Source organism: Tyto alba, unplaced genomic scaffold (assembly GCF_018691265.1).
Source record: "Tyto alba isolate M040663 unplaced genomic scaffold, T.alba_DEE_v4.0 Super-Scaffold_20000042, whole genome shotgun sequence".
Taxonomy (NCBI): domain Eukaryota; kingdom Metazoa; phylum Chordata; class Aves; order Strigiformes; family Tytonidae; genus Tyto; species Tyto alba.
Window position 1 is genome coordinate 11,102,605 of NW_024881293.1, and position 10,733 is coordinate 11,113,337.

General features: G+C 43.5%; 1 protein-coding gene across 1 annotated transcript in view; it reads right to left on the reverse strand.

Annotated features, from left to right (window-relative positions):
* Window positions 1-10,688, reverse strand: part of GATAD2A (GATA zinc finger domain containing 2A) — a 63,685-nt gene extending 52,997 nt beyond the window's left edge. Inside the window, exon 1 of the mRNA XM_042794103.1 lies at window positions 10,590-10,688. The gene's annotated coding sequence lies outside the window, so the exon portion shown is untranslated. The remainder of the gene's footprint in view (window positions 1-10,589) is intronic.
* Window positions 10,689-10,733: the final 45 nt, after the last annotated feature.

Here is a 10,733-nt window from a genome sequence, read left to right on the forward strand (position 1 = left end):
CGCGTGCGGTCAAATGGGAGAAGGCGAGCTGGAATTCAGGCGGCTGCCTCTGCTGAAGCTGGCGTGTCTTGGGTGTGTCACTAAGGTGACACTGTTCAGAGGAGGGCATCAGCTGCACGGTGCTAATGACGCTCCCCGGTGCCGGGGCTGGCTCTGTGTGGGTGGCTCCGGAGGGATGCCCTCCCCGGCCGCCTTCCCAGCCGGCACGCAGCAGTCACACACTCTGCTTGTTTGTATCAGTCTTTTCAATGTTTATAAAGATTTACTACAATGATCCCACCTGGCAAATTGCCTTAAATGCTTACGCAGGTATGGTTTTCATTTAAGAATGTGGCATAAACCCAGAAAACTGCGTAAATATTAGTTTATAACCTAAACTGATGTTATGTAGCCTAGGTTCTACTCTAAAGCTGAACATGTCATCACAGAAGCAAAATTTTGCTGGACCCACAAAGTCCAACTATTAAGTTGTTCTTCCAAAGGTATTTTCCACATTCCAAATGCAAAGTCCATAGATAATATGGATCAAATACTTCATCCTTCCTGTATATTTTAATACTACACTATCTATACTCTTCATAAAAATACTACCCAATATAGCATATGTTAATTTTGTTGTGACAATAGCCGAATTTGGTATTGGGATGTGAGGAAAAAAGCCAACAATTCACAAGGGTCCCTAAAGGAAGAATGAAAAATGAGATTAAGCCTTTTCTCAATGTACATCAGAATGTAGGTCAAAGAAGAACAAGTAAAGCTCAAGACAGATCTGGTGGACTTGGTCATCGTCCTGCAACCAACAGCAGATGTAAGACGCATGGGAACATGCTAATATTGGCATCCTAAACAGGCTAAACAAGTTCTTAAGCTCAATAGCCGATATGTGTTTTAGTAAAGGTAGAGAACACAACTCTGAAGTTGTCTGATGGTCTAGAGGAGCGAGAAATCAGGAGTACTGATAATTTCTGAAAGCTGCTTCAGATCAGCGTCTGGATCTGTTATGTTCACCTAACTTCCACCATTCAGAAGATAAACTAGGGGCTACTGCTCAGTATGTGTCGACCTGGAGTAATTTTTTTTTTTTTTTTTTTTTTAAAAAAGCAAATCCCAGCACTTTGTAAAGGATGTTTGTTTGTTTGTTTTTTTCATCTTTTACACTGCTGGCTGGAAGTTTGCAATTAAGAGACTACATCCCTAAATAGTTAAATGAAAAAAAAAAAAAAAAAAAGGATAAAACTGTAAGCATGCTGCAACAGTGCTCAAAATCTTAAGAATACAATTTTAAGATGGGTAATGCTAAGAATGAAAGGAATTCCATAGGCTTGAGACCAAGAGATGGTCCTTTACTTATCTTCTGGTGAAACTATTTTTTCTGGTGAAACTATTCTCATGCAAGTGCAAGTTGCAGCTCCCACCAGCTGCTCAGGACAGAATTTCTGATAAGTAGTTCAGGAATATGATGAGATGGTAAACTGGTGCTTTTTGACAAGAAGAATCTGAGACACTTCAGGGTCACTATATAAGCCAGGTCTGTTTGACTATTTCCCACCCACTGGGAATAACACTTAAATGTGAAATGTTTTCTGCAGCAAAGCAGGACACAAGATTGGAAGCAGTCAAAATTCCACAATTTAAGCAGTGAGGTGAATGACCCTGAACAGAAATGAAAATGAATCTTTCTGGAACTGAAATGAAAGATCAGTAAATTATTGAGAAAATGGGGAAAGCAGTGGACATGTGCAAATACTGCTTGGCCCAAGATGGTGCCTTCAGTGTGATATTATCTGACCCTGTCTCTAATAAGCACTGTCATGGTTGGAAGAGGATATATTAGGAGCTTTGCTCCAATTCAACAAGCGCTTCATGGACTATCGATTTTGCTTGGAAGAGGGGGAGAACAAAGTTCACCCACCATTGCTGTTATTTAAAGATCTGCCAAAGGACATATCAACCTCTTGAAAACTGGTCCACCACAGATTGTCTCAGATCATTTCAGCACGTCTTGTGATCTGCAACTTCGGACACAAATGTTTTGCTGGCAAACAGTGAGTCAGACCCACAGAGCCATCTTGAGGGAACGGCTGTAAACAAGCACCTCTTGCTTGTTTACTGATCATTGTCACATGGCTCATCAGTACTTGACCCTAATTAAAAGAATTAACTAGTTGCAGAAAACTCTACAGAGTTCCTGTATAAGTTGGCTTTCTGTAAATGTTAACTGCCGCAAACAGCCCTATGAGAAGCAAGAACTCAAATCAGTGGGCGCACACCTACAAAGAGATCTCGCACACCTACAAAGAGATCTCGGGCTCCCTTCCTGCTGATTGTATCAGTCACTGAATATTCCCAACAATCTTTTTCATCTGGACCTGCCAGCCTATTTTTAACTGTCTGCAGCCTGAAAGTGTAATACACCAAAGAAAAACCAGGAGCCCTTACAAACCTCAATGTTTTTATCATTTTGTGCAAGAGATAAGGCTCAGTCCTGACTCTTTTCTCTGGCAGGGAATCCTTTTCCAGAACAGACTATGGGATACTCAGCACTGGGGGAATCTGCTTACAAGAAGTCCGCCAACCAGCAGCGGCTTCTGCATCAGCTGGACAGCTGATCACTTCACACTTTTTAAAATGAAAACGGGGTTGAGCCACAGTCCACATATGCAATCAGATGATTTTATTATTATCTGCTAATTTCCTCTCATCTTACACACACACATATTGCATTTTGTCTCCTCTAACTGGTAAGCTCTTCAAGATGGGGGCAGTCAGAGTGCTACAGGACCACTGTGCTATTAAACTGTGTAATTCTAAGAATGAATGGCTTTCTGAGTGCAATAATGAACATTTCCAGTTGTGTATAATTTTTTTGTTGACTCCTGATTAAAAAAAATATTGAAATGACTAATTCACACTAGTATCCGTGTCCATATACTCTGAAACCCTAAGCAGTGAAGGCAGGAGAAAAGAGGGTTGACGCACTACTGTTATTAGGAAGTACTTTGAGAATTAAAATGTGTATGACATTTCCTCCATTGTGGAGAGTGATTTGGTATTTACTGCCCTCCAAATTAGAGGTAATGGGGGAAATATAAATATGACCACAATAACTGATAGGTTTTACCAACTGTGGAAGAGAAGTGACCAAAAGTTCTATTTGTAGTTACCCCATTCTCTAGAAAACCAGCTTCCATCCTTGAGGGGATAGAACCCTCAGGTTCTAGTTAGGCCACCTGGTATACTTTGGGCTGAAATGGTTCATTTCTCAAGATTAAGCAGCAGTCCTAAAAGTCGTACAGTATTGCAGATGCCGTGATTAAAACCTTGCTCTCTCCGTTTGACACGTGTGAGATGTCCCTGCACGGGGCTGTGGTGCTGTTTTCAGGAACTGTACCAAAGATTTTGATTTTGAAAGCCAGATTGTGCTGCTCCACCAAATTGTGAATTTTCAGGTTATCAAACTTAAAACTGAAAAGGTTCAAAAGCATTTTCAAGTAGGATTTGTGTTTATCTGCCCAAGTGTCTTGGAAATTGCAGGAGGTGGTTGTTACTGACTCCAGGTTGTCATTGTTAATAATACATCATTATTAATCAGATTCGAACCAACCTCCCAGTCAGTGTTTACCAGTTGGCAAAGTGGACACAGAAAAGCCTGATTCAGGAAGGATTTGTTTTTACAGTTCAGACCTTGCAAACTAAGGGTTTCAGAGCGTGTAGGGAATGTCTTTCACAAGGTAAATGGGTTTGTAGTTGCAGCCTGAAGAACTCCACCTAAATTCCACAGATGTATTTGAGCAATTCCCAGTAGTTTATTCTCTCAATCCAGCATCAGACTAGATTCCTAACGGAGATTAAGGCTCGCACAATCAGATATCTGTCTGTATGGATGCCATGACATCGACAGTTCTCTGTGGTTTAACAGACGAGTTCTGGCTAAAGATCCTTAAGGATGGGCTAACTGAGAAATAAAGAGTTGATGGAACATTCTAAGTTCTGCCTATGCAAGACCTTCTTTTTCCAGTGATACAGTTCTGATGAAAATAGATACAAGATCCTCCAAAACACTGTCAGGTTACTCTTACTTTAGATTTCTTTAAATATGCAGACAGACAAATGATTCATGCTCTCCCTGTTGCCAAAACCCATCCTGTGTATGAACACTGAGGCTGGATGTGTATAAAATCATCTTTTAACTGAATGAGCTTCGGCCTTAACTTCCTTTTTTACTGGAAGTAAAGCCCTTCTAACCCCAAAGAGTGGGACTACTGGTTGACAGACAAAAGCATCGAGCGAGGTGGTCGGCATGAGAAGTGAAATTTCAGACTGTGATTAACCTTAGCACACTGAATTTCCAGGACCAAAGTCAAGGGAGCCTTGGAGGAAGCCAGGCAGAGAACTGAAATCAAATGTAGAACTCATGCAACAGAGATTAAATGAATCCTGGTTTAAAAGTGACTGCAAAAAAAGGTAGGTAAAGAGCAAAAAGTAGGAATTCAGAGCAAAACACATGCGGAATACTGTGCCTTCAACAGAATCAAGCATTTTCCTTAGAGTTGTGAAAGGGAGTGCCCAGTTGTTCCTCGTTTCTCAAGGCATCCACCCAGGGATCAGCATTGCATTGAAACTTGCATTGCATCCAAAGACAACTGTGCCATTTCACTATAAAATCATCTCCTTGATTATAATTAAATTTATTAAAATTTGTGTTGTGTCAAGGCCAAGCAAGCAAGTTATCTGTACCTCTCAAACAACTTTCTTTTAAACTTTCATAGGGGAATAAAAGTTTGATGGTTCAACATGACCTCAGTTTGCTGTAACTCATGTTGTTATTTTTAAAAGATGATACTTTGAGTCCTTTGTTACCTGTAATTCTCAAGGACTTGACTGTGTTATTTGTAAGATGCCAACAGAGCCTGACCATAAAGTTATGGTACAAGTAATCACAGCCACAGTGATGTAAAGCCAAAGGTCTGAGGAAGCACAGCCATGTTTTACTGATCTAGATAAAGTCAACCAGACAGATTGTTATTGGAATATGCTGCATTTTGAAAACCTCTGTATTTTCATGAGGATTATGAGAGTCTTATACCATGTTTACTATAAGCATTTATTAACATTGTTCCTTCTGGTAAAAGATGTTTATTATCTGCACATAAAAACCGTCAGTCTTTTCTCCTGACCGACTGTTCATTCTAACTTCAGTTCTGTGAAGTTGCCTCTCTTCCCCCCACAGCACTATACTAGGTCAGTTCCATAACCTGCTTTCCTGCTGAAAAGCGAGGCTTATAAATTAGATTCATTTCTAAATTTAGGATTGATGGGATCAGTCATTATGGTCTTCTTTTTTCAGGCAGATTTCAAGGGAAAAGTACTCATAAAGCAACTACCACTTCTTGCTTAGTCCTAAACTATAAATCTCGGTGCATTTGTAGCATTAGTTGCTGATACCACCTTCCCAGATTTAACAAAGAGCTTTTACTGGAAGACCAAGATTAAGGGTTTTCTTCTTCCAAAATAATCTCATATTTTAATAGCACTTCACAAACTGCATATGTGGTTTCCCCAAATCTTTATGTTAAAAAATACAGGCTATTCAGTAGGAGTAAGAATCAGTTGAGGAAGAAGGAAGAACACTTAGTTGTGCCAACAGGCTGATTTTGGTAAACTGCTTTCCAATCTGAAATCTGGCTGGGACAACGAATCCAAATACTTCTACTGAGAAAAGGCAGTGGGGGAGATCCCTCACAGCCATCAGATACTGCTACCGGTTACACGCCGCTCCCAGTGCACTGCCAAGAGATGGCTCTCGGGGAAAAAAAAAAATCACATCTATGTCACCAAAAGCTGAAGCACCCTTTGTTTTCCTTTGAAGAGGAGGCCGGTCCTCCATCACACACTGACCGAGCCTTGCTCTGGGTCTGCGGCGTGCAGAGGCACACGCAACCGAGAGGCAGGAGAGGGAGCGCTACAGAACCGCATTCCACGGTTTCAGTGCTCTAATGAATAATCATATACTTAATAACTGCGAAAAAGGACAGCCCAATTCTTATCATCAGGCTCTCTGGAGATTTGACATCCTTGGCATTGTATCCTAAGAGGAAGGAAATTTCTCACTTCCCTAGCTATTTCAGTTATATAAATCAATTGTTGAAGGATAGTTTAACTGGTCTGTGCATAGGAACCAAGGCAACTGTATTTGGGCTCCGATGATCTTTGGAGATACTTATCTATAAATTAAAAATATAATACTTTGTAATTTATAAGTAATTATGTGCATCTACGTTGAAAAACTGGTGAAATCTAATAGCTAGGAAAAAAACCTGCTTGATTTTATGCTGGCAGTCACAATGCCAAGTACATTTCTTCCCTGACTGTGAACCTGTTCGATCGGGGTCCTTTGGACCCAAAGCTCTGATGTTGTCACCAAATACCAACCATCCTCCCCTCCTTTCCTCCAGCCTCCTTGGAACATCCATGTCTTATCAGCTGGGCAAGCGGGTTCAGTTGTATAAACTTAAAGAACTTATAAGAGACAATTAATAAGGACAATGGATTACAAGATGGAGTTTTCTGGTAAAGAGAAAGCTGCTATGGGCTGCAAAAACAACAATAAAAAGATGGAAAAATCCTGAAAATACCTCTGGTAGCTCCATGGGCACAAGGCCACTGGTTTACTATGCCAAGCAACCAAAAAGCAAACACTGCAAGTATCGTTCCAATATTTCAGCTTGGCACTAACACCCTGATTATTCACTAGCAGCAAGGAACAGACCTGTCCTAAGCCACAGAAGCTAAAAGGTGAACTCATGTCATGGCTGACATAAGGAACCTGTTGTAAAATGAACCTGTGATCAAGATACAATAGCTCATACGTGGCAATAGTACGTCCATGTACCTGTTTCTAGGGAAATGGCGTATTCCCCAGAGTAGCCTTCACAACTGGCGTTAATTTGCTTATTTTGCAAATCCAGAAACCTATTTGATTAAAAGTAATGACTCAAGTAAAAAGGCAGGGAGGACTCGATCACATAATAGTGATTCCTGTCCTCCTCTCCATAGTCACTTTTAAGCTTTCTCCTCTAACCTTGATGAAGACCCAAAGAGTATTATTTTATCCTGCGATAAAGATGGGTCAATGGATTTTGTCAATGCAGTTCATTTTACTTGGGTTAAAATATTTATTATCCTATTCTGAAAGTAACTTATGGCATCTCTATACGTAAACCAACCGAACAGGTAAGACCACTGGCCTGTGGAGATACTCAGGTGCTTTTCAGCAGCCAGGCTACCTGTACGTACATGGTATGGCAGCTTAAATGCCTTCAGTTTTCAGACCTGGGCTAGTAACCACACTGGCAATGATTCCAGAAATGTACACACCACCTTGCTCCAAAGCAAAGGGAATTAGTCAGCAAAAGGGGTATTTTTATAGTATGTCTTCTCCCATTGTTCTTTGGCTGCAACATCCATTGATATTTTTGGTGGCACACCAAAATTGTGAAACTAGATACTCTGAGTCAGCCCTAGAAGTGTAGATGAGATCAAACCCCAGCATTCTGCAAGGAACAGAGGACTGACCAGCAAGCCAGAATAGGTAAATACTCTTCACACATCTTCCCAAAGAGTTTTTTTCTGAGCAAGAATGCCACAGAGATATTTCAGACTATGATAGCAGCCCACTGATACTGCTTAGTTCATCAGGTGGAAGTGTGTATGTCAAGGGATGCAAGTGGTCAAAAAATTCTGAAAGCTGGACTTTGTAATTCACTGCTCCATTCATTCTGGCCTTAGCAGTAAAAAAGCTCCGAGTCCTCATTCCACAGCATCACACTACTACTAAGGGACATTTTAGGGTTGCCTCTTCTGTTCCCTCAGGAGTGCTACTAAAAATGTGGCTGTGACCCACTGCAGAAGCCGCCACCATTACTTTAAAATTCCCTACCCACCTTTGGGAAGCTGTGACAACACACAAGCCAGCTTCTCTAGAGACTCAGTGGACTCCCTGAATTCAAGCTGAAGATATGGGGGTGGAAAGCAGTTGATCTCCCTTTGGCCCAAACAGCTGAACTCTTATCAAGATGAGAGACATTCAGTTACACCTAAATCTAGCAATGGCCTTTTGTTTTTTTTTGCTGCAGGAAGGTTACTATTCAGTGGTGCTGCCTCTTACATACAATCCTTGAAGCAGTCTTCATGATGGAAACCGGATAATTAACTTTGGATGAAAGCTAAGTCACATTCTTCAAGTACCTTTCAAAAGCAAAGCTAGTGTGTTTGTGTACTTTTTTAAACAAAATTTTGTTATCTGTAGTCCCCAACTCGTGGCTTATAGATAAGTTTCTTCCTGCAGGACCCTCTGAAATTGCTCGTGGCAACAGGGAATTAAGATGTTTAAAATGAAGCCAACTGGGAAACATGAAGTATCTCGCAGCATTTTGCTTGCTTCAGATAGTAGCCCACTGCACAGCAGGATTTAGGGACCACTGGTACACAGACATAATTTCAGTTATATTTGTGTGATCACGTCATCTGTTTTACTCTTTGGAAGATTTAGTCACTGTTTGAACACTGTGCGTACTCAGGTTCATGTAAGATGTGTCATGAAACTCTTGAGAAAATCTGAAAAAAAGGAGTCATCTGTACCATTGAGATTGAGATTAGAAGAAAAACTCAATCTACAGTTTAAAGGAAGACTGCCCACTAAAAATGCATGCTTTCTTTCTTAAAACTTTGTGCTTGGTACAGTCATGAAAAGACACTGAAGTATTTCACGCAATTTTCTTTGCATTTAATAGTGCTTTGTATTCAGTTAGTTCAAATAAATATTTGTACCACCAGTTTCTGAGTTGTTTAGGAGTTATATTTAAGGGTTCTTCTCAAGTTAAAGCAAACTGAAAAGCTTTTTCTTCCCTTACACTTTTTTCTTGTTTGGAATTTGCTCCTAAAATGCTGTAGAGAGTCAAAGTTTGTAAAGTTAGTTACTTCTAAATATTTACACTGACAATATTCTTTTACCTGTAGCAACTGCCACAGGGTACACGGCTCATACATATACTCCCTTATATTCTCTCTAGCTTTTCACCACACTTATCACAAAGATGGGAAAAAAAGTGCAAGACAGATAGAAAATTAATAATGAATTTGATTTTTAAGAAGCCCTCTAGATACGTTCTGTGAAACATGGCAGATAGCTGGGGGTGAGGAGAAGGTGGTAGACCACAGACAGGATATAACTTTATTTTGAATAGAGCTTGTCTTGCGTACAAACTAAATCCCCCCCCCAAAGTAGTACAGAGATAAAACACTGCCAGAAAAAGAAAGTGATCGAGGCAAATGCAACTGTGGTATTTTCAAATTTGTGAAAATGAGCCTGGTTCTCAATCTTTGAGCGCATAACCTCCACGCATCTAGACACGGGGGTATAAGGACTCCTCTTTGGCATCAGCCCCACAAAACACCTCCATCTTAAGTCCTGTCGTGAATTCAACCCATCTGGCACTCTCCAGCAAGCAACCAGTTTTTTTGTTCCTGCTTAGCAGGTCCCCTCCGTAAGTGGCCTCACCCTGCCTGCATCCACCCTTTCTTCCCGGGGACGCCTCATTCCACCGGCAGACCCTTGATTTTTGCTGCCCCGCGACAGAACTTTGTCCATTTCTGGAGCACCACTTTCTCTTGCAGTGGACGTCTTGTTCCCCCCTGAAGCACACACCACTGAGGCTTCTCTCAGGAGTCCTGGTACCTTCATTATCCAAAAAAGCCGCCCTCTTCTTTCTAGCAGCACCCTTCCCTCTCCCCCCGCCGTGCCCCCTTCCCCGCCCGCTCCGGAGCCGGCTGCGCCCAGCCCGGCCCGGTGGCCCCAAGTTCTTCCCCGGATGCCCCATCTTTAGCATCGGTAGTTCCCTCCCCTCCCCCACTTCCCCTCCCCCGCCTTCCCAAGTCTCTGGGACTAATAATCTGGCTTTGCTGACATGCTCTGGTAGCTGTGCCTATCGGGCAACTCCCAGGATGCACTCTTCGCTCCTCCCTGGCACCCCCTCAGCCTTGCCCACCCTCCGCTGGTACTTCCCCAGCCTTTTTTTTTTTTTTTTTTTTTTTTAATTTTTTTTTTTTTTTTATTTCCAGCCCCCCTTTCCCCCCCCCCCCCTCCCCGTTTTGTGAGCGCCCCTCCCAGCCCCGCTCCTTCCTCAGGCCAATTCCCCAGCGTCCCTCCGGGCCTTCCCCTCCCCCGCCGTGCCCGGGCCCCGCCGCCCGTGGGGCGCCCACACCCGTAACCCCCCGTGGGGCGGGTGTTTTTTTTTTTTGGGGGGGGGGGGGGGGGGGGCCGTGTCTCACAGCCACCCCACACACACACACACCGGTCCGCCACCCCCCCCCACGCACACCCACGCAGCGACCCCCCCCGGCCCCTCGCCCGCCCCGGCTTCTCCCCTCCCCCCGACCTCCTTCCTCGCCTCCTCACTCGCCCCTTCCCCTCGCCCCCTCGGGGGGGGGGGTGTGGGGGTGTGGGTGGGTGGGTGTCCCCCCCCCCCTTCTCCCCGCGCCCCCCCTCCCCGGGGTCCCCAGGGGCTGCGGGGGGTAGGGATGTCACTCACTCTCCTCAGCCCCCTCAGAGCCGCCTCCTCCTCCTCAGCGGGGCCCGGGCCGGACTGGGGCCGTGGGGGGAGGGGAGGCGGCTCCCTCAGGTGGCCACTGACAGGAGGAGGGAGGGAGGGAGGAGGGGGCTGCGCGCGCAGGGA